General features: G+C 39.0%; 1 non-coding gene across 1 annotated transcript; it reads right to left on the bottom strand.

Annotated features, from left to right (window-relative positions):
• Positions 1-619: 619 nt before the first annotated feature.
• LOC148564754 (small nucleolar RNA R71) lies at positions 620-727 on the bottom strand. The gene has a single exon (XR_015883977.1). It is a non-coding gene; the product is annotated as a small nucleolar RNA R71 (small nucleolar RNA).
• Positions 728-25,103: the final 24,376 nt, after the last annotated feature.

Below are 25,103 nucleotides of genomic sequence, written 5' to 3'. Positions count from 1 at the left end.
TCTTCTCTTCTTCTACTCACATAAATGAATCTCTATACTATGACATAGAGGATTCCATATTTTCTGCTTTCTTCTTCTTTTTCATATGAGCAGGAATAAGGATAAGAACATTCTTGTTGAAGCTGATCCTAAACCTGAAAGGACTCTGAAGAGGAAGCTAAGGGAAGCTAAAGCACAACTCCATGGAGAAAATCTGACAGAAATTTTCGAAAAAGAAGAAGACAATATGGCCGAAAATAATAATAATTCAAGGAGGATGCTTGGTGACTTCACGGCACCTAATTCCAATTTACATGGAAGAAGCATCTCAATTCCTGCCATTGGAGCAAACAACTTTGAGCTTAAACCTCAATTAGTTTCTCTGATGGAAAAAAATTACAAGTTTCATGGACTTCCATCTGAAGATCCCTTTCAGTTCTTAACTGAATTCTTGCAGATCTGTGATACTGTTAAGACCAATGGGGTTGATCCTGAAGTCCACAGGCTTATGCTTTTCCCGTTTGCTGTAAGAGACAGAGCTAGAGTATGGTTGGACTCTCAACCTAAAGATAGCCTAAACTCTTGGGATAAGCTGATCACGGCTTTCTTTGCCAAGTTCTTTCCTCCTCAAAAGCTTAGCAAGCTTATAGTGGATGTTCAAACCTTCAGACAGAAAGAAGGAGAATCCCTCTATGAAGCTTGGGAGAGATACAAGGAACTGACCAAAAAGTGTCCTTCTGACATGCTTTTAGAATGGACCATCCTGGATATATTCTATGATGGTCTATCTGAGTTATCAAAGATGTCATTGGACCATTCTGCAGGTGGATCCATTCACCTAAAGAAAACGCCTGTAGAAGCTCAGGAACTCATTGACATGGTTGCAAATAACCAGTTCATGTACACTTCTGAGAGGAATCCTGTAAGTAATGGGACGCCTCAGAGGAAGGGAGTTCTTGAAATTGATACTCTGAATACCATATTGGCTCAGAATAAAATATTGACTCAACAAGTCAATATGATCTCTCAGAGTCTGAATGGATTGAAGGAATCATCCAACAGTACTAAAGAGGCATCTTCTGAAGAAGAAGCTTATGATCCTGAGAACCCTGCAATAGCAGAGGCGAATTACATGGGTGAACCTTATGGAAACACCTATAACCCCTCATGGAGAAATCATCCAAATTTCTCATGGAAAGGTCAACAAAAGCCTCAACAAGGCTTTAATAATGGTGGAAGAAACAAGTTTAACAATAGTAAACCTTTTCCATCATCCACTCAGCAACAGATAGAGAATTATGAGCAGAATCCATCTAGCTTAGCAAATTTAGTCTCTGATCTATCTAAGGCCACTATGAGTTTCATGAATGAAACAAGGTCTTCCATAAGAAATTTGGAGGCACAAGTGTGCCAGCTGAGCAAGAAAATCAATGAAACACCTCCTAGTACTTTCCCAAGCAATACAGAAGAGAATCCAAAGAGAGAGTGCAAGGCCATTGATATATCAATCATCGCCGAACCCACAAAAGAGGAAGAGGACGTGAATCCCAGTGAGGAAGACCTCCTAGGACGTCCAGTGATCAACAAGGAGTTTCCCTCTGAGGAACCAAAGGAATCTGAGGCTCATCTGGAGACCATAGAGATTCCATTGAACCTCCTTGTGCCATTCATGAGCTCTGATGAGTATTCCTCTTCTGAAGAGAATGAGGATGTTACTGAAGAGCAAGTTGCCAAGTACCTTGGTGTAATCATGAAGCTAAATGCCGAATTATTTGGTAATGAGACTTGGGAAGATGAACCTCCCTTGCTCATCAATGAACTGAGTGATCTGGATCAACTGACATTACCTCAGAAGAAACAAGATCCTGGAAAGTTCTTAATACCTTGTACCATAGGCACCATGACCTTTGAGAAGGCTCTATGTGACCTTGGGTCAGGGATAAACCTCATGCCACTCTCTGTAATGGAGAAACTCAGAATCCTTGAGGTACAGGCTGCCAATTTCTCATTAGAGATGGCAGACAAATCTATGAAAATGGCTTATGGACTAGTAGAGGACGTGTTAGTAAAGGTTAAAGGCCTTTACATCCCTGCTGATTTCATAATCCTAGACACTGGGAAGGATGAGGATGAATCCATTATCCTTGGAAGAGCTGTGATTGATGTAGACAGAGGAGAATTGATCCTTCAACTGAATGAGGACAACCTTGTGTTTAAAACTCAAGAATCTCTTTCTGTAACAATGGAGAGGAAGCATAGAAAGCTTCTCTCTGTACAGAGTTAACTAAAGCCCCCACAGTCAAACTCTAAGTTTGGTGTTGGGAGGCCTCAGCCAAACTCTAAGTTTGGTGTTGAACTCCCATATCCAAACTCTAAGTTTGGTGTTGGGAGTCTATAAAATTGATCTGATCACCTGTGTGGCTCCATGAGAGCCCACTGTCAAGCTATTGACATTAAAGAAGCGCTTGTTGAGAGGCAACCCAATTTTTATTTATCTAATTTTATTTTTATTTTTATTGTTCTTTCATGTTTTACTAGGTTCATGATCATGTGGAGTCACAAAATAAATACAAAAATTAAAAACAGAATCAAAAACAGCAGAAGAAAAATCACACCCTGGAGGAAGGACTTACTGGCGTTTAAACGCCAGTAAGGAGCATCTGGCTGGCGTTCAACGCCAGAACAGAGCATGGATCTGGCGTTGAACGCCAGAAACAAGCAACATCCTGGCGTTCAAACGCCAGGAATGCACCCTGAGAAGAGCTGGCGCTGAACGCCAGAAACAAGCATAGAACTGGCGTTCAACACCAGAAACATGCTGCATCTAGGCGTTGAACGCCTAGAACAAGCATCAATTCAGCGTTTAAACGCCAGAATTGCATGCAAAGGCATTTTACATGCCTAATTGGTGCAAGGATGCAAATCCTTGGCACCTTAGGATCTGTGGACCCCACAGGATCATCTCAGCATCTGTGGACCCCACAGGATCCCCACCTACCTCCACTCATATTCTTCCCTCTTCTCAACATTCATCCTCTCTTCCCAATAAACACCCTTCCCCAAAACCCTTCACCAATCACCTCAATCTCTCTTCCCTATTACCACCTACCACCACTCACATCCATCTACTCTTCCCCATAAACCCTACCTACCTTCAAAATTCAAAATCACTTTCCCACCCAAACCCACCAAATATGGCCGAACCTACCCCCTCTCCCCTCACTATATAAACCCCTCCATCCCTCCTTCATTTCCACACAACACAACCCTCTCTTCTATACCTTGGCCGAGTACACCCCCTCACTCTCCTCCATATTTTCTCTTCTTCTACTTCTTTTCTTTCTTCTTTTGCTCGAAGGCGAGAAATATTCTAAGTTTGGTGTGGTAAAAGCATAAGCTTTTGTTTTTCCATTACCATTATGGCACCTAAGACCGGAGAAACCTCTAGAAAAGGGAAAGGGAAGACAAAAGCTTCCACCTCCAAGTCATGGGAGATGGAGAGATTCATCTCTAAAGTCCATCAAGACCACTTCTATGATGTTGTGGCCAAGAAGAAGGTGATCCCCGAGGTCCCTTTCAAACTCAAGAAAAATGAGTATCCGGAGATCCCACATGAGATCCAAAGAAGAGGCTGGGAAATCCTAACCAACCCCATTCAGCAAGTCGGAATCCTAATGGTTCAAGAGTTCTATGCAAACTCATGGATTACTAGGAACCATGATCAAAGTGTGAACCCGAATCCAAAGCCTTGGCTCACCATGGTTCGGGGGAACTACTTAGATTTCAGTCCGGAAAATGAAAGGCTGGCGTTCAACTTGCCAATCATGGAAGAGAACGCACGCTCCTACACAAGAAGAGTCAACTTTGATCAAAGGTTGGACCAAGTCCTCATGGACATATGTGTGGAAGGAGCTCAATGGAAGATTGACTCAAAAGGCAAACCGGTTCAACTGAGAAGACTGGACCTTAAGCCTGTAGCTAGAGGATGGTTGGAGTTCATTCAATGCTCAATCATTCCCACTAGCAACCGGTCTGAAGTTACTGTAGACCGGGCCATCATGATCCACAGTATCATGATTGGGGAGGAAGTGGAGGTTCATGAGGTTATACCTCAAGAACTCTACAAGGTTAGCCTTTCCTCACCTCATTTTCCATCTATGCAATTTGGCTGGGATTGACATAGAGGGAGATATTCTCATTGATGAGGACAAGCCCATCACTAAGAAAAGGATGGAGCCAATAAGAGAGCCTATTCATGGATCTCAAGGGACGCATGAAGAAGCTCATCACCAAGAAATCCCTGAGATGCCTCAAGGGATGCACCTTCCTCCACAGAATTTTTGGGAGCAAATCAACACCTCCCTAGGAGAATTAAGTTCCAACATGGGACAACTAAGGGTGGAACATCAAGAGCACTCCATCATCCTTCATGAAATTAGAGAAGATCAAAGAGCAATGAGGGAGGAGCAACAAAGACAAGGAAGAGACATAGAAGAGCTCAAGGACATCATTGGTTCCTCAAGAAGGAAACGCCACCATCACTAAGGTGGACTCATTCCTTGTTCTTAAATTTTCTGTTTTTCATTTTTTATGTTAAATGTTTATTTATGTTTGTGTCTTATTACATGATCATTAGTATCTAAGTGTCTATGCCTTAAAGTAGTGAATATGAATCCATCACCTCTCTTAAATGAAAAATGTTTTAAAAACAAAAGAACAAGAAGTACATGGTTTCGAATTCATCCTTGAAACTAGTTTAATTATTTTGATGTGGTGACAATACTTTTTGTTTTCTGAATGAATGCTTGAATAGTGTATATGTCTTTTGAATTTGACGTTTAAGAATGTTAAATATGATGGCTCTTGAAAGAATGATGACAAGGAGACATGTTATTTGATAATCTGAAAAATCATAAAAATGATTCTTGAAGCAAGAAAAAGCAGTGAATACAAAGCTTGCGAAAAAAAAAGAGAAAAAGAACAAGCAAGCAGAAAAAGCCAAAAGCTCTTAAAACCAAAAGGCAAGGGTAAATAAAAAGGATCCAAGGCTTTGAGCATCAGTGGATAGGAGGGCCTAAAGGAATAAAATCCTGGCCTAAGCGGCTAAACTAAGCTGTCCCTAACCATGTGCTTGTGGCGTGAAGGTGTCAACTGAAAACTTGAGACTGAGCGGTTAAAGTCAAGGTCCAAAGAAAAAAAAAAGAGTGTGCTTAAGAACCCTGGACACCTCTAATTGGGGACTTCAGCAAAGCTGAGTCACAATCTAAAAAGGTTCACCCAGTTATGCGTCTGTGGCATTTATGTATCTGGTGGTAATACTGGAAAACAAAGTGCTTAGGGCCACGGCCAAGACTCATAAAGTAGCTGTGTTCAAGAATCAACATACTGAATTAGGAGAATCAATAACACTATCTGAACTTTGAATTCCTATAGATACCAATCATTCTGAACTTCAATGGATAAAGTGAGATGCCAAAACTATTCAAGAGGCAAAAAGCTACAAGTCCCGCTCATCTGATTGGAGCTATGTTTTATTAATATTTTGGAATTTATAGTATATTCTCTTCTTTTTATCCTATTCGATTTTCAGTTGCTTGGGGACAAGCAACAATTTAAGTTTTGTGTTGTGATGAGCAGATACTTTATACACTTTTTGGCATTGTTTTTACATGGTTTTTAGTATGATTTGGTTAGTTTTTAGTATATTTTTATTAGTTTTTAATTAAAAATCTCATTTCTGGAATTTACTATGAGTTTGTGTGTTTTTCTATGATTTCAGGTATTTCCTGGCTGAAATTGAGGGACTTGAGCAAAAATCAGATTCAGAGGTTGAAGAAGGATTGCAGATGCTATTGGATTCTGACCTCCCTGCACTCAAAGTAGATTTTCTGGAGCTACAGAACTCTAAATGGCGCGCTTCTAATTGCGTTGAAAAGTAGACATCCAGGGCTTTCCAGCAATATATAATAGTTTATACATTTCGCGAGTTTAGATGATGCAAACTGGCGTTGAACGCCAGTTTCATGTTTTAGTCTGGCGTTCAGCGCCAGAAACAAGTTGCAAAGTGGAGTTCAACGCCAGAAACACGTTACAAACTGGCGTTCAACTCCAAAATTGACCTCTCCATGTGAAAGCTTCATGCTCAGCCCAAGCACACACCAAGTGGGCCCCAGAAGTGGATTTCTGCATCAATTACTTACTTCTGTAAACCCTAGTAGCTAGTCTAGTATAAATAGGACTTTTTACTATTGTATTTGACATCTTCGGATCATCTTTGATTAGTTTTATGCTATCTTAGACTTTCATGGGGGCTGGCCATTCGTCCATGCCTGGACCATTATCACTTATGTATTTTCAACAGTAGAGTTTCTACACTCCATAGATTAAGGTGTGGAGCTTTGCTGTTCCTCATGAATTAATACAAAGTACTACTATTTTTCTATTCAATTCAAGCTTTATTCCTATTCTAAGATATCCATTCGCTCCGAAGAACATGATGAATGTGATGATTATGTGACGCTCATCATCATTCTCACTTATGAATGCGTGCCTGACAAACACTTCCGTTCTACATGCAAATAAGCTAGAATGAGTATCTCTTGGATATCTAATACAGAGGACCGAGTCCGAGATATTAGAATCTTCGTGGTATAAGTTAGAACCCATGGATGGCCATTCCTGAGATCTGGAAAGTCTAAACCTTGTCTGTGGTATTCCGAGTAGGATCCGGGAAGGGATGGCTGTGACAAACTTCAAACTCGCGAGTACTGGGCGTAGTGACAGACGCAAATGGGGGTGAATCCTATTCCAGTATGATCGAGAACATCCAGATGATTAGCCATGCAGTGACAGCGCATCGAACCATTTTCACAGAGAGGATGGGAAGTAGCCATTGACAATAGTGATGCCCTACACAAAGCTTGCCATGGAAGAGAGTAGGAAGGATTGGATGAAGACAGCAGGAAAGCAGAGGTTCAGAGGAACGAAAGCATCTCTATACACTTATCTGAAATTCTCACTAATGAATTACATAAGTATCTCTATCTTTATTTTCTGTTTAATTAATATTATTATTCGAAAACTCCATAACCTTTTAATATCCGCCTAACTGAGATTTACAAGGTGACCATAGCTTGCTTCATACTAACAATCTCCGTGGGATCGACCCTTACTCACGTAAGGTTTATTACTTGGACGACCCAGTGCACTTGCTGGTTAGTTGTACGAAGTTGTGAAACAGAATAAAGAACATGAACGTGCGTATTAAGTTTTTAGCGCCGTTACCAAGGAAGGAACAATCACGATTTCGCACACCAGGGGTAAGAACTGGGGAGTTCTTAGTAGGGTCGGGGTGTATAGTTATGTTTATTTTATTTCCTTAGCCAACAGCAACGAGCAATCGAATACAATTAGACTTAACGAATAAAAAACACAGAAATCAAACAATCATATAGTACACCCACAATCACAAGAAACACACTCACTAACAAATTTACGCAAACAAGTATGATGCATGTTTGTCCTATGGCTAATGAGCTCATTTGTTGGTTATATAGCCAAACCCGACATGTCCAGTAGCTAATCCAGATTCTGTTTCTCTGTTGCGCATTAATACCATTAGAGGAAATACGTGCCCTGTCACCATTAGAGGGATTAGGTGCCCTGTCACCCTTACAACTAGAGAGAAAACACAAACATACTTATCATCAATCATCCTCAACCATGTCTCATTTATTATATTCATTCAATTTCATAATCAAACTCATTTTTCTTCATTTTTCTTCCTCGTCTCTTTTCTGGAGCAAGTGGTGATAGAACTCAACCCTTGCTTCTTACTCAGAGTCTCGAACCTTTAGCCGGAGCAAGTGGACAACACTACTGCATCTTACCTGGAGTCTCAAATCCTTATCCGGAACAAGTGGACAACGCCACTGCATCTTTCCTCTCTTCCTCAAATAAGTCAAACTCGAAACATTAACCTTTTCTTGATAAATCAAATTCAAACATAATACTTTTCTCAATAAAACTTAAAACATAATCATTTCTTTAATAATTCAAAATAAGCTATTATAGTTCTTAAAGCTTTTGAAAATTCATTTTGACCCCCAAACTTTTTAGAAATTATATTTTAATCACTAAACTTCTAAAAATTCAATTTTAACTCACAAACTTTCTTTTATTTAACTTCCAGCCCTAAAACTCTTTCTTAATTATATTTGGCCACAAAATAGTCAAAACATGAGGGTTTTATGATTTTCAAAGAACCAAATCAAATTCATTTAAAGTTTATCAAAATTACTTGATTTTTAATTAGTTTTTCAACGGTTTCGGTAATTGATTTTTCACAACTTTTAATTTAATCTCGCGGCCATCAAACCTCATCAAAATTTATCTCTAAATATCACATCACAATAGTCCCAAAATAATCAAAACACCCCAGCTGGTTGTTTATATATAGCCGAACCAAAATCTCAAGCAAACAATAATAATTCAACAAAAACTTAATCAAATTCAAACAATAATCAATCAAACCAACATTCACTTATCAAATTCACATTTAATTTTTATAAAATTATCAAACCCTATCTCCGTGCAAAAATCACAACAACAGAAGCTTCAGGGAAGGTTTCTAAACGAGAAATCGAAAAAGAAAATGTCAAAATCGGCTACTCCACCTCCAGGGCTCCCTCTGAGGGACCTTGCATGGAGGGACAGTAGCTCCACCATCAATTTCTCCCAAATAAAAGTAATGTCAACATGAAGAGGACAAAGATACGAACACTTTAATCGGATTAGATTTTTTTAATCGGAGTTACGGATCTCAAAAAATTGAGTTCGAAAGTTTAGAGGTTCCATAGTTTCTCCTTCTCTCTCCCTTACGGACTTTCTCTTTTATTTTCTTTAGGTTCAGGTTCAATAATTAGAAAAAGAAGGATTAATTGTGGTTGATGATGATGATATGGCGAATTAGTGGCTAGGTGTCATTAGGGGGGCTTGGGTGTCACGCAACCAAGCTGCTGAGTTAGCGATTCAAGTTATAAATATCTTAAACGAAAAATTATAAAAGCTGGATATATTAAAATACAAGTAATAATTATAAATGACATTAGTAACAAAAGGATAAAAGATATACGATGAAGCATTAGTAAAGCTAACTTCACCGAAGAGTACCGTTATTTACTCATATCGGCGGATATTGAACTCGATAATAATATTATTAACTAAACTTTATTTTTAAATTAAAATATCAATTACTCAAGTTAAATTATACATATAATTTTCATTACTTATAAATTACTAGAATTATAGTTTTAATTATGTAAAATATTTCATCATAACAAAAGTAAATATATGAATATGAAATTGATTGAATTTAAATAGTTATAAAATTAATTTAATTACTTATAATAAAATAATTTTTAAATATAAAGAACTCCAATTTATAAAATAAATTATAACTTATTTATATTTAGATTTTCAAAAATGTGGGTCATTACAAGCCCGGTAAAATTTTGGCGCGGGATTGGACTCCTTGGATCGCCTTGCTGTGGAATTGGTGGAGTTTGAGCCGGTGAAGGTTGGAATTTTCCGAAGAAGAGTTTTTCCGAGGTTGAGACCATCGTCAACGAAGGTTCGAGTCTTAATTTCAAATAACTACTATGTAACACTACGTGAAAACCTAGGTTAATTACCCTAGGATAGCGTCGAATGATATATGTTGATGGTGGATTGTGATTTAGTAGATTATGTGAATTTGGTGTTTGACGAGTGTTATACAATTGTATGAATGATATTGCATATGTATAATTGTTTTGGCGTGGTATAATTGCTTATAATGGCAATTGATATGGAAAATGAGTCGGAGGCCGAGATAGGGTGAGGCATCCCCTATAAGGTAAGTAATGGTAAGTGGTGATTGCCATGTGTGAATTGATTTCAAAATTAATGAGCTTTGGATGAATTGAGAAGTGTTGTATATTGTTGTTGTGAATAGGTGTTTGAATGTATATAAAATGATGAATGAGTATTGAGATGTATAAAAGTAGTTTTGGAATGGTTGAAAATAGATTGAATGGAGTTTTGGTGAAATTGGTAAAAACAGAATTTTGACCAACTTCAGCGAGCTATAACTTGGTGCTCGAAGCTTGGAATTGTGTAAAATTTATCTTAAATGAAAGCTAGTTAAAAGATCTTTATAGAAATTATGAATGAATAAAAATCAGTATAAAAAACTAAGTTATGAGATTATGCAGAAAACCAGAAATTATGGTTTGCGTACCCACGCACAGTTTGGTAGTAATCTTTTGATGAATAGATTTTTGATGGTTTAGAATTCACAAATGAATTCTCATTGCAAGTGTAGTTTCTAAACCAACAAATAATCCTTTCATACAAAAGATTGTTTGTCACAAGTACAAACCCCTAAAATTATAAACCGAAGTATTTAAACCTCGGGTCGTTCTCCCTAGGAATTGCGATAAAGTGTCTTGTTATTGGTTATGAGGTATGTTTTGGGGTTTTTGAGATAAGAGACATGAAATATAAATGGCAATGAAAATAAACTAACATCTACAAAGCTCTTGGAAAGGTATGAGAATTGGAAGTCCTATCCTAGTCATCCTCCTCAATTGTGACCACAATTGTCCATTACTCCCACTTAGTTAACCTCTAACCATGGTGGAAAGTCAAGTGGATGAATCAATTTAATTCCTCAAGTCCTAATCAACTACTAAGGAAAGACTAGCTTTAGAGGCATTCAAATCAACTAGCAACTTCTAATTATCAATCAACAAAAGCATTAGATAACTCAAGAGTCACTAATTAGTCTACCTATGCCAAGAGGGAAAAAATCTACTCTATAATCCAACCAAGCATTTCATCAAACACTTGGAAGGCACAAAAGAAAAGCATAGTAAATTGACAACAAAAATAGAATCTAACAACAATTATTACAAAGAATTAACAACAATAATCAAAAGAGACACAATTATTATGAATTACCTCAAATTGAATTGAAAGAAAATAGAAGGAACAAGAGTAGATCTACAACAAAGCATACAAAACAACATAAAGGAAATTACAACAAAAGAATAGAGGAATCATGAATGTAACAACAAAGAATTGAGATGTAGAACAAGATGAAAGCATGAATTAAAACCTAGATCTAAGATTATTGACCTAAATCTAATCCTAATCCTAATCCTAGAGAGAAGCTCTCTCTCTCTAAAACTAACTAAAACTAATCCTAATGTGTGTAAATGAGCAAAATATGTGAATTCCCTTCAATCCTTGGTCCTTTAAAGCACTTTGGCGCCAAAGTTGGTTGCAAACTGGGCCCCACAGCTCCTCAGAATTCGCTGGGCACGTTTTCTATTTAAAAATCACGTGCGGCCACCGACACGTACGCGTACAGCACGCGTGCGCATCCCTGAAGTTTTCGCGATCCACGCGTGCGCGTCTAGTGCGTGTGCGCGTGGATGGTGCATCTCAAATCTTTGGCTTTTCCATGTGTTCTCCACTTTGCATGCTTTCCTCTTCACTCCTTTGATTCATTCCTAGCCTTTTCAACCTGAAATCACTTAACAAACAAATCAAGGCATCCAGTGGAATCAAAGGTGAATTAAATTTGGCTAATTAAGGGCCTAGAAAACATGTTTTCACACTTAGGTACAAATTAGGAGACAATCATGAAACCATGCTATTTCATTGAATAAATGTGGGTAAAAGGTCATAAAATCCCCTAAATCAAGCACAAGATAAACCCTAAATATGGGGTTTATCACACCCAACAGAGCGGGTGTGACGAACAGATTTTCGCTAGTAAAGAATTTCATAAATAAGTTCTTGTTGCTAGTATAGTTTCTAAACCAACAAGGAATCCTTTCGTACAAAAATTTGGTTGTCACAAGTAACAAATCCCTAATAAAATTGATAACCGAAGTATTTAGACCTCGGGTCATCTCTCAAGGAATTGCAGGAAGGTGTATTATTATTAGTTATGGAAAATTATCTTTTTGGGGTTTTTGAATAAGGAACAAGAAAAGTAAATTGCAAGAAAGTAAATTAATAATTAGAAAAACTCTTGGCAAGGTATGAGAACTGCACGTCCTATCCTAGTTATCCTTATCAATTATGATGAGAATTGCTTGTTGCTCCCACTTAGTTAACCCTTACTAAATAAAGGAAAGTCAAGTGGACTAAATAAAGGAAATACTAGCTTAGAGGGATCTAAATCAACCAGCAACTTTCAATTAACAATCAACAAAGGAGTTTGATAACTCAAGCATCTCTAATTAATCAATTCAAGCTAAGAATGTAAAAAGCTAAATTAAAATCATAAATATGAAATACCTCAAATTGAATTAAATAAAGAAATCAAATCTAACATGGAGTTCATAAACCAAATTGGGAAAATAAATAAACTAGAATGCTAGAATAAATAAAAGTAGAAGAGAAACTAAATTAAAGGAACATTGAACCTGGAATTGAGAAGAAATAAACCTAAAACTAAGAGAAATCCTAAAACCTACTCTAGAAAACTACACCTAAAACCTCAAATTATGTGAATTGATGAATGAATGAATGATTGAATGATTTTTCCATTCTGCAGCCTCTATTATGTGTTTCGGGGCTTGGAATTGGGCCAAAAAGAAGCCCAGAAATTGCCCCTAGCACTTTCTACAACTTTCTGCACGTGGCGCATGTCATGCGTATGCGTAGGTCACGCGTGCGCGTCATTTGGCGATTTTCCTTGTCACGCGTACGCGTCAGCCACGCATACGCGTTGCTTGTCTTCTGCGCTAGGCACATGGTGTGCAGAAATCGTGACGGTTCCATTCCTTGGTAACGGCGATAAAAACTCAATACGCACGTTCATAATCTTAGTTCTTTGTCACAACTTCGCACAACTAAACAGCAAGTGCACTGGGTCGTCCAAGTAATAAACCTTATGTGAGTAAGGGTCGATCCCACGGAGATTGTCGGCTTGTAGCAAGCAATGGTCACCTTGTAAATCTCAGTCAAGCGGATTCAATTGATTATAGAGATTTAATAATTAAAAGAAGAATAAAATATAAAATAAAGATAGTGATACTTATGTAATTCATTGGTGAGAATTTCAGATAAGCGTATAGAGATGCGTTCGTTCCTCCTGAACCTCTGCTTTCCTATTATCTTCATCCAATCATTCATACTCCTTTCTATGGCAAGCTGTATGTTAGGCATCACCGTTGTCAATGGCTACATCCTGTCCTCTCAGTGAAAATGGTCCAATGCACTGTCACTGCATGGCTAATCATCTGTCGGTTCTCGATCATACTGGAATAGGATCCATTGATCCTTTTGCGTCTGTCACTATGCCCAGCACTCGCGAGTTTGAAGCTCGTCGCAGCCATCCCTTCCCAGATCCTACTCGGAATACCACAGACAAGGTTTATACTTTCCGGATCTCAAGAATGGCCGTCCATGGATTCTAACTTATACCACGAAGACTCTGATTAAGGAATCCTAGAGATATTCATTCAATCTAAGGTAGAACGGAAGTGGTTGTTAGGCACGCGTTCATAGGTTGGGAATGATGATGACTGTCACAATCATCACATTCACATTGAAGTGCGAATGAATATCTTAGAATTGGAATAAGCTTGAATTGAATAGAAAAATAATAGTACTTTGTATTAATTCATGAGGAACAGCAGAGCTCCACACCTTAATCTATGGTGTGTAGAAACTCTACCGTTGAAAATACATAAGTGATAAAGGTCCAGGCATGGGCGAATGGCCAGCCTCCCAAAGAGGGTTCAATCATCAAAACATGATCAAAAGATGATCCGAAGATATAAATACAATAGTAAAAAGTCCTATTTATACTAAACTAGTTACTAGGGTTTACAGAAATGAGTAAATAATGCAGAAATCCACTTCTGGGGCCCACTTGGTGTGTGCTTGGACTGAGCATTGAGCTTTACACGTGTAGAGGCTTCTCTTGGAGTTGAACACCAGTTTATAACCTGTTTCTGGCGTTTAACTCCACTTTGCAACCTATTTCTGGCGTTTAACTCCAGAATGCAACATGGAACTGGCGTTGAACGCCAGTTTGCGTCATCTAAAATCGGGCAAAGTATAGACTATTATATATTGCTGGAAAGCCCTGGATGTCTACTTTCCAAGCAATTGAGAGCGCGCCATTTGAAGTTCTGTAGCTCCAGAAAATCTACTTTGAGTGCAGGGAAGTCAGAATCCAACATCATCTGCAGTCCTTCTTCAACCTCTGAATCTGATTTTTGCTCAAGTCCCTCAATTTCAGCCAGAAATTACCTGAAATCACAGAGAAACACACAAAGCATATTCAAGTGGGCTAATTAAGCTTAGAGATGAAAGATTTACCCATTTGAATGAAGGAATGGATGGTGATGGCTTTGGGGGAGGGGTCTCCAACAACTTTGGCAAGGTGATTTCTAGCTCCATTCCCTTGAGCTCTTCCTTGACAACTTCCACCTCTTTGCAAGCTTCTTTAATTTCAACCTCTTCCTCTTGGTAGCTTTTTTCCCATTCAATCTCTTCATTACTTACCAAGGGCATGGGATGTTGTGCTTCTTCTTCTTTAATCTCCATCTCTTGATCAACCTCTGCAAAGTCTTCAATCATGATATGCCTTGGAGGTTGTACACCCTCCTCAACATCAACATCAAACACCTTGGAAGGAGGCTCTATGACTGGACTTTTCCATGGAGGTTCCACATTTTTCAAGTCTTCAACCACTTCCTCTTCTGTGATAATTTTGGCTTTCTCTACTTGCTCTAATACAAAATCAAACTCCTCCTTGTTGACTTCCACCTCTTGACAACTTCCTTCAAGGGTCTCTCCTACCTCCACCTTTAGGGCCTCCTCTAGCTTCTTGTGAAGTATGAATTCATGAAACCGATCACTTCTCTCTTGTTCCGGGTCAGTAGCATAATTGGGATCATGTTGCTCCTAGATTGATGGATGTGGGTGCTCTTCCATGGAGGGTGGTGATGCAGTAAAGCTTGAGGGTTGAATGTTGGAGGTATTCGATGATTCAATCTGGGAGACGAGGGCTTATATAGCGGAGGTCAGATCGATAAGTGTGCTTTCCATGGTCTTAACAGAGTGAAGCAACTCATCATTAGGGGATGAAGGGGGGAAATTATTTTGGAATTGGGGTGGTTCTATGTATGGTTCATATGGTGGATAAGGATTAGGATCATATGGGGGTGTTTGGTGGTAAGGGGCTTGTGAGTATGGTGGTTCAAAGCTATGTTGAGGAGGGGGTTCATAGGAATATGGTGGGGCTTGTTGGTAACTACAAGGGCGTCCACCATATCCATCATCTTAGTACGCACCTCAGAATGGCTCTTGACCATGATAATTTGGTGGAGGTTGGTTGTCACGAAAGGGTCTACCATAACCATTGTCTGGGGATGCATCGTAGAACGGTCGTTGCCCATGGCACATTAGAGGAGGTTGTTGACGAAAGGGTTGATCAAATCCTCGTGGCTCCTCCCATCTTTGATTATTTCGATCTTGATGCATGTTCTCATTATAGCGTCCATTCCCTGCAACATAATTTGAACTAAACTCATAGCCGAAGTGGTGAGAATTCATAGTAATAAGAACTAATAGAAATTAATTAAAATAAACTCCTAAAACTAGAAACACTAACAAAGAAACAAAAAAGCAAAATTATTTACAATAACCAATAATAAGACACACGTTTGTAAATCCCCAGCAACGGCGCCATTTTGACGAACAGATTTTTGCTAGTAAAGAATTTCATAAATAAGTTCTCGTTGCTAGTATAGTTTCTAAACCAACAAGGAATCCTTTCGTACAAAAATTTGGTTGTCACAAGTAACAAACCCCTAATAAAACTGATAACTGAAGTATTTAAACCTTGGGTCGTCTCTCAAGGAATTGCAGGGAGGTGTATTTATTATTGGTTATGGAAGATTATCTTTTTGGAGTTTTTGAATAAGGAACAAGAAAAGTAAATTGCAAGAAAGTAAATTAATAATTGGAAAAATTCATGGCAAGGTATGAGAACTGGACGTCCTATCCTAGTTATCTTTATCAATTATGATGAGAATTGCTTGTTACTCCCACTTTGTTAACCCTTACTAAATAAAGAAAAGTGAAGTGGACTAATCACTTTGATTCCTCAAGTCCTAGTTAACTCCTAAGGAAAGACTAGCTTAGAGGGATCCAAATCAACCAGTAACTTTAAATTAACAATCAACAAAGGAGTTTGATAACTCAAGCATCTCCAATTAATCAATTCAAGCTAAGAATGTAAAAAGCTAAATTAAAATCATAAATATGAAATACCTTAAACTACATTAAATAAAGAAATCAAATCTAACATGGAGTTCATAAACCAAATTGGGAAAATAAATAAACTAGAATGCTAGAATAAATAAAAGTAGAAGAGAAACTAAATTAAAGGAACATTGAACCTGGAATTGAGAAGAAATAAACCTAAAACTAAGAGAAATCCTAAAACCTAGAGAGAGGAGAGAGCCTCTCTCTCTAGAAAAATACATCTAAAATCTCAAATTATATAAATTTATGAATCAATGAATGGTTGAATGATTTCCCCATTCTGCAGCCTCTATTCTGTGTTCCTGGGCTTGGAATTGAGCGAAAAAGGAGCCCAGAAATTGCCCCTAGCGCTTTTTGCAACTTTCTGCACGTGGCGCATGTCACGCGTGCACGTCTTGGCAATTTTCTTTGTCACCGTACGCGTCAGTCATGCGTACGCATCGCTTGTCCCCTGCGCTAGGCACGCGTACGCGTCGCCCATGCGTGCGCATCGCTGCCAGCTTCTCAAAACTTTATTTTCGCGTTCCTTCCACTTTTACATGTTTCCTTTCCATCCTCTAAGCCATTTCTGCCCTATGAAGCCTGAAAGCACTCAACATACAGATCACGGCATCGAATGATAATAAAGGATAATTAAAATTGACATTTTAAAGGCCTAAGAAACATGTTTTCAATTATATCACAAAATCAGGAAGGAATTGTAAAACCGTGCAAATTATATAAATAAGTGAGTAAAGAATTGATAAAAACGACTCAATTGAGCACAAGATAAACCATAAAATAGTGGTTTATCAGGGTGTTAATGCTTGTGCGTACGCATGAGGGCTATATGTATGCATGCCCAGAAATTTATCAAATTGTTCGTACGCACAAGCTGGGAAGCCCTTCTAATTTGTGCGTACACACAAGGGTGATGTGTACACATAAGTCATGTTTTCTCACTTAAACTCTGTTTTTGACTCTTTGCCTTCTCCGGCAAGCTGGTAAACTTATGTAACCCCTATTTAAGATATGAAAACTAATTCTTAGGCTCTGGAATGAATGTGAGTATATGGAAAGAATTAAATTAAATTATTCCCAGATAAATGCTTGGTTAAACCTGATGACTTAGATGTGGAGAAGGTGGTTTGTCCCTTGCACGGTGAGGATGGAGGTTGATAAGCGAATAATTTATACCCTTTTTGGCATTATTTTTACGTAGTTTTTAGTATTTTTTAGTTACTTTTTATTATATTTTTATTAGTTTTTAAGCAAAAATCACATTTCTGGACTTTACTATGAGTTTGTGTATTTTTTTTTGTAATTTCAGGTATTTTCTGGTGGAAATTGAGGGATCTGAGTAAAAGTCTGATTCAGAGGCTGAGAAAAGAGTGCAAATGCTGTTGGATTCTGACCCTCCTGCACTCGAAGTGGATTTTCTAGAGCTATAGAAGCTCAATTGGCGCGCTCTCAATTGCGTTGGAAAGTCGACATCTTGGGCTTTCCAGCAATATATAATAGTCCATATTTTTCCTGAGATTTGATGGCCCAAACTGGCGTTCAAACGTCAGTAAGAGACCCTTTTTCTGGCATAAAACGCCAGAACTAGCACCAGAACTGGAGTTAAACGCCCAAACTGGCATCCAAACTGGCGTTTAACTCTAGAAAAGGCCTATGCACGTGTAAAGCTCAATGTTCATCCCATGCACACACCAAGTGGGCCCCAGAAGTGGATTTCTGCACTATCTGCACTGAGTTACTTATTTTCTGTAATCCTTAGTAACTAATTTTAGTATAAATAGTACATTTTACTATTGTATTCGTATCTTGGAATTATTATCTCTGAACATTTGGACTGGGAGGCTGGCCATTCGGCCATGCCTAGACCTTTTTCTTTTATATTTTTTCTACGGTGGAGTTTCTACACCTCATAGATTAAGGTGCGGAGCTCTGCTGTTCTTCATGAATTAATGCAAGTACTATTATTTCTCTTTCAATTCTTGCTTACTTCTTCTCTAAGATATATTCTAGTACTTAATTCAGTTAAGTCAGAATGAAGGGATGACCCGTGACAATCACCCACTATCTTCGTTACTCGCTTAGCCAAGATCCGCGTGCCTGACAACCACAAGCGGTCTACATGATGTTCAACGTAGTCATTAGATGACAGCCGGAGTATATTCTCTTGGGTCTCTGATTCACGAACCGAGTCCGTGAGATTAGAACCTTCGTGGTAGAGGCTAGAACTAATTGGCAGCATTCCTGAGATCCGGAAAGTCTAAACCTTGTCTGTGGTATTCCGAGTAGGATCTAGGACAGGATGACTGTGACAGGCTTCAAACTCGTGAATGTTGGGCGCAGTGATAGTGTGCAAAAGGATAGAGAGATCCTATTCTGACACAAGTGAGAACCGACAGATGATTAGCCATGCGGTAGCTGTACCTGGTATTTTTCATCCGAGACGAGAAATCTGACAGTTGATTAGCCGTGCAGAAACCGTACTTGGACCATTTTCACTGAGAGGAACCTACAGCTTGCCATGGAAGGGAGCACGCATGATTCGATGAAGACAATAGGAAAGCAGAGGTTCAGAAGCAACAAAGCATCTCCAAACGCTTATCTGAAATTCCCACTAATGAATTACATAAGTATCTTATTTTATTTTATGTTTTATTTACCTTTTAATTATCAAAACCCATAAGCAATTGAATCCGCCTGACTAAGACTTATTGGATGACCATAGTTTGCTTCAAGCCAACAATCTCTGTGGGATCGACCTTTACTCACGTAAGGTTTTATTACTTAGACAACCCAGTGCACTTGCTGGTTAGTTGTACCGGAGTTGTGAAAAGTGTGATCACAATTCCGTGCACCAAGTTTTTGGTGCCGTTGCCGGGGATTGTTCGAGTTTGGACAACTGACGGTTCATCTTGTTGCTTAGATTGGGTAATTTTATTTTATGTTTAAGCTTTTTATTTTTATTTTCGAAAAAAAAATTTAAGAATGAATTATAGAGCTTCATGAGATATGTTGAAGCCTGGCTGGCTGTTAAGCCAAGTCTAATCTTTTGGATTGAGGTTTTATATGCGAATTGTTTATTCCCCGAAAACGGCGCCAAAAACTTGGTGCGCATAACGTGATCTCAATAATTCTTCACAACTCCACGTAACTAACCAGCAAGTGCACTGGGTCGTCCAAGTAATAAACCTTACGTGAGTAAGGGTCGATCCCACAGAGATTGTCGGCTTGAAGCAAGCTATGGTCATCCTTGTAAATCTCAGTCAGGCGGATTCAAATGGTTATGAGATACTTATATAAGATAGAGATACTTATGTAATTCATTGGTGGGAATTTCAGATAAGCGTCTGGAGATGCTTTATTCCTTCTGAACCTTTGCTTTCCTACTACCTTCTTCCAACCATGCGTTACCTCCTTCCATGGCAAGCTGTATGATCCTCTCGGATGAAAACAAATCCATATGCGCTGTCACCGCACGACTAATCATCTGTCGGTTCCCGCTAGTGTCGGAATAGGACCATTGTTCTTTTGCACACTGTCACTGCGCCCAACATTCGCAAGTTTGAAGCTCGTCACAGTCATCTCTTCCCAGATCCTACTCGGAATACCACAGACAAGGTTTAGACTTTTTGGATCTCAAGAATGCTGCCAATGGTTCTAGCCTATACCACGAAGATACTAATCTCACGGACTCGGTCCGTGTATTAGATATCCAAAAGAGTATACTCCAGCCGTCGTCCAATGACTACGTTGAACATCATGTAGATCGCTTTGTGGTTGTCAGGCACGCGATCTTGGCTAAGCGAGTAACGAAGATTGGGTGATTGTCACGGGTCACGCCTTCATTCTGACTTAACTGAATTAAGTACGAGAGTATATCTTGGAGAAGAAGTAGGCGTGAATTGAATAGAAAAACAGTAGTAATTGCATTAATTCTTGAAGAACAGCAGAGCTCCACACCTTAATCTATGGGGTGTAGAAACTCCACCGTAGAAAATACATAAGTGAAAGGTCTAGGCATGGCTATGAGGCCAGCCTCCAAACGTGTACAATGGTCTATGATCAAAGTGATCAAAAAATATTCCAAGGATTTAAAAGATATAAAATAAGTCTCTAAAAGTAGTTTTTATACTAAACTAGTAAATAGGGTTTACAGAAAATGAGTAACTAAGTGCAGATAGTGCAGAAATCCACTTCCGGGGCCCACTTGGTGTGTGCTTGGGCTGAGCATTGAACATTTTTCGTGCCTAGGCTGTTCCTAGAGTTAAACGCCAACTTTGGTGCCAGTTTGGGCGTTTAACTCCAATTCTGGTGCCAGTTTGGGTGTTTTACGCCAAGATGTTTTAAGCTGACTTTGAAAGCCAATTTGGGCCATCAAATCTCGGACAAAGTATGGACTATTAAATATTGCTGGAAATCCCAGGATGTCTACTTTCCAACGCAATTGAGAGCGTGCCAATTGGGCTTCTGTAGCTCCAGAAAATTTACTTCGAATGTAGGAGGGTCAGAATCCAACAGCATCTGCAGTCCTTTTTCAGCCTCTGAATCAGATTTTTGCTCAGGTCCCTCAATTTCAGCCAGAAAATATCTGAAATTACAGAAAAACACACAAACTCATAGTAAAGTCCAGAAATGTGATTTTTGCATAAAAACTAATAAAAATATAATAAAAAGTAACTAAAATATACTAAAAACTACCTAAAAATAATGCCAAAAAGGGTATAAATTATCCACTCATCACAACACCAAACTTAAATTGTTGCTTGTCCCCAAGCAACTAAAAACAAAATAGGATGAAAAGAAGAGAATATACAATGAATTCCAAACTTATGAATGAAGATTAGCTTCAATTAGATGAGCGGGACTTGTAGCCTTTTTGTTTCTGAACAATTTTGGCATCTCACTTTATCCTTTTTGATTCACATATTTCAGTATGTTGATTCTTGAACAAAGTTACTTTATGAGTCTTGGCCGTGACCCTAAGCATTTTGTTTTCTAGTATTACCACCGGATACATAAATGCCACAGACACATAACTGGGTGAACCTTTTCAAATTGTGACTCAGCTTTGCTAGAGTCCCCAGTTAGAGGTGTCCAGAGCTCTTAAGCACACTCTTTTTGCTTTGGACCACGACTTTATCCACTTAGTCTCAAGCTTTTCACTTGACACCTTCACACCACAATTACATGGTTAGGGACAGCTTGGTTTAGCCGCTTAGGCCAGGATTTTATTCCTGTGGGCCCTCCTATCCATTAATGGTCAAAGCCTTAGATCCTTTTTACCCTTGCCTTTTAGTTTAAAGGGCTATTGGCTTTTTCTGCTTGCTTCTTTTTTTTTCTTTATTCTTTTTTTTTTTTTGCATTTTTTTCGCAAGCTTTGTTTTTCACTGCTTTTTCTTGCTTTAAGAATCAATTTTATGATTTTTCAGATTACCAATAACATTTTTCCTTTTTCATTATTCTTTCAAGAGCCAACAATTTTAACATTCATAAACAACAAATTCAAAAATATGCAATGTTCAAGCATTCATTCAGAAAACAAAAAGTATTGCCACCACATTAAAATAATTAAACTAATTTTAAGATAGAATTCGAAATCATGTACTTCTTGTTCTTTTACAATTAAAAACATTTTTCATTTAAGAGAGGTGATGGATTCATAGGACATTCATAGCTTTAAGACATAAACACTAGACACTAATGATCATGTAATAAAAACACAAACATAGACAAAATATAAAGCATAATTTTTGAAAAACAGTAAAAGTAAGAACAAGGAAATTAAAGAACGGGTCCACCTTAGTGATGGCGGCTAGTTCTTCCTCTTGAAGATCTTATGGAGTGCTTGAGCTCCTCTATGTCTCTTCCTTGCCTTTGTTGCTCCTCTCTCATGGCTCTTTGGTCATCTCTAATTTCATGGAGAAGGATGGAATGCTCTTGGTGCTCCATCCTTAGTTGTCCCATGTTGGAACTCAGTTCTCCTAAGGAAGTGTTAATTTGCTCCCAATAGTTTTGTGGAGGAAAGTACATCCCTTGAGGTATCTCAAAGATTTCTTGATGAGGAACTTCCTCATGCTCTTGTTGAGGTCCATGAGTGGGCTCTCTTGTTTGCTCCATCCTTCTCTTAGTGATGGGCTTGTCCTCTTCAATGAGGATATCTTCCTCTATGACAATTCCAGCTGAATTGCATAGGTGACAAATGAGATGAGGAAAGGCTAACCTTGCCAAAGTAGAGGGCTTATCCGCCACTTTGTAGAGTTCTAGGGATATGATCTCATGAACTTCTACTTCCTCTCCTTTCATGATACTATGGATCATGATAGCCCAGTCTATTGTAACTTCAGACCGGTTGCTAGTAGGAATAATAGAGTGTTGGATGAACTCCAACCATCTCCTAGCCACGGGTTTGAGGTCAAGCCTTCTTAATTGAACCGGCTTGCCTCTTGAGTCTCTCTTCCATTGAGCACCTTCCACACAAATGTCCCTAAGGACTTGGTCCAACCTTTGATCAAAGTTGACCCTTATAGTTAAAGGGTGAGGGTCTCCTTGCATCATTGGCAAGTTGAATGCTAGCCTCACATTTTTCGAACTGAAATCCAAGTAGTTCCCCCGAACCATTGTGAGCCAATTCTTTGGGTTCAGGTTCACATTTTAGTCATGGTTCTTAGTGATCCATGCATTGGCATAGAACTCTTGAACCATTAAGATCCCGACTTGTTGAATGGGGTTGGTGAGAGTTTTCCAACCTTTTCTTTGAATCTCATGTCGGATCTCCGGATATTCACTCTTTTTGAGTTTGAAGGGGACCTCGGAAATCACCTTCTTCTTGGCCACAACTTCATAGAAGTGGTCTTGATGCACTTTTGAGATGAATCTCTCCATCTCCCATGACTCAGAGGTGGAAGTGATTGCCTTCCCTTTCCTCATTCTAGAGGTTTCTCCGGCCTTTGGTGCCATTAATGGTTATGAAAAACAAAAAAGCAATGCTTTTTTCCACACCAAACTTAAAATGTTTGCTCGTCCTCGAGCAAAAGAAGAAAGAAATAAGTAGAAGAAGAAGAAATGAGGGAGATGGAGGTGAGGTGAGGGTTCGGCCAAGTGGGGTGTAATGTGTATGATGTGTGAAATTGAAGGTGGTAAGGAGGGGTATTTATAGGGTAAGGGAGAGAGGGTAGCCATGTATGATGGGTTGGGTTTGGGAGGGAAATGGTTTGAATTTGAGTGGAGAGGTTGGTGGGGTTTATTGATGGATGGATATGAGTGGTGAAGAGCTTGTGGGGAAGAGCTATTAATGGGATTGGTCAAGTGTGTTTGGGGAAGAGTGTTATGGAAAGGTGTAAAGACGAGAGAAGAAGATGTGGGGTAGGTGGGGATCCTGTGGGGTCCACAGATCCTGAGGTGTCAAGGAATTCGAGTCCCTGCACCATTCTGTCGTTTAAACGCCCATTGTGTGCCAAATCTGGCATTTAACGCCAGCTCTGCAACCTTTCCTGGCGTTAAACGCCACTCTGCTGCCCATTGCTGGCGTTAAATGCCAGCCAGATGCCCATTTCTGGCATTTAACTCCTACTAAATGCCAGACAGCCCTTTCTGGTGTTAAACGCCCAGAGTGCTGCCCATTCTGGCGTTTAACACCCAGAATGCTGCCAGGCTGGGCGTTAAACACCCTTTCTGCTAATCTTACTAGCGTTTAAAAGCCAGTAAGCCTGTCTTCCAGGGTGTGCTATTTTTAATGCTATTTTTCATTCTATTTTTGACTTTTCAGTTATTTTTGTGACTTCACATGATCATCAACCTTAAACAAAACATAAAGTAACAATGGAAATTAAAATAAATATAATTAAATAACATTGGGTTGCCTCCCAATAAGCACTTCTTTAATGTCAATAGCTTGACAGTGAGCTCTTAGAGAGCTTCACAGAGACTTAGAGCTTAATGGTAGCCTCCCAACACCAAACTTAGAAGTTGAGTGTGGGGGCTCTGTTTGACTCTGTATTGAGAGAAGCTTTTCATGCTTCCTGTCCATGGTTACAGAAGAAGATCCTTGAGCTTTAAACACAAGGTAGTCCTCATTCAATTGAAGGACTAACTTTCCTCTGTCCACATCAATCACAGCTCTTACTGTGGCTAGGAAGGGTCTTCCAAGGATGATGGAATCATCTTCATCCTTCCCAGTGTCTAGGATTATGAAGTCAGCAGGGATGTAAAAGCCTTCAACCTTCACTAAGACATCCTCTACAAGTCTATAAGCCTGTTTCCTTGAATTGTCTGCCATCTCTAGTGAGATTTTAGCAGCTTGTACCTCAAAGATTCCTAGTTTCTCCATTACAGAGAGGGGCATGAGGTTTATCCCTGACCCCAGGTCACACAGAGCCTTCTCAAAGGTCATGGTGCCTATGGTACAAGGTATTAAGAACTTTCCAGGATCCTGTTTCTTCTGAGGTAATTTCAGTTGAACCAGATCATTTAGTTCATTGATGAGCAATGGGGGTTCATCCTCCCAAGTTTCATTACCAAATAACTTGGCAGTCAGCTTCATGATTGCTCCTGGATATTGAGCAACTTGCTCTTCAATAGTATCTTCATCCTCTTCAGAGGAAGAATACTCATCAGAGCTCATGAATGGCAACAGTAAGTTCAATGGAATCTCTATGGTCTCTATATGAGCCTCAGATTCCCTTGGTTCCTCATTAGGGAACTCCTTGGAGGCCAGTGGACGTCCAATGAGGTCTTCCTCACTGGAAATCACTGCCTTTCCCTCCTCTAGAGGTTTGGCCATGTGGGACGTG

The sequence above is a fragment of the Arachis ipaensis genome, chromosome B5, assembly GCF_059453495.1.
Source record: "Arachis ipaensis isolate K30076 ecotype BB chromosome B5, ASM5945349v1, whole genome shotgun sequence".
Taxonomy (NCBI): domain Eukaryota; kingdom Viridiplantae; phylum Streptophyta; class Magnoliopsida; order Fabales; family Fabaceae; genus Arachis; species Arachis ipaensis.
This window is presented reverse-complemented; position numbering and strand designations above follow the sequence as displayed.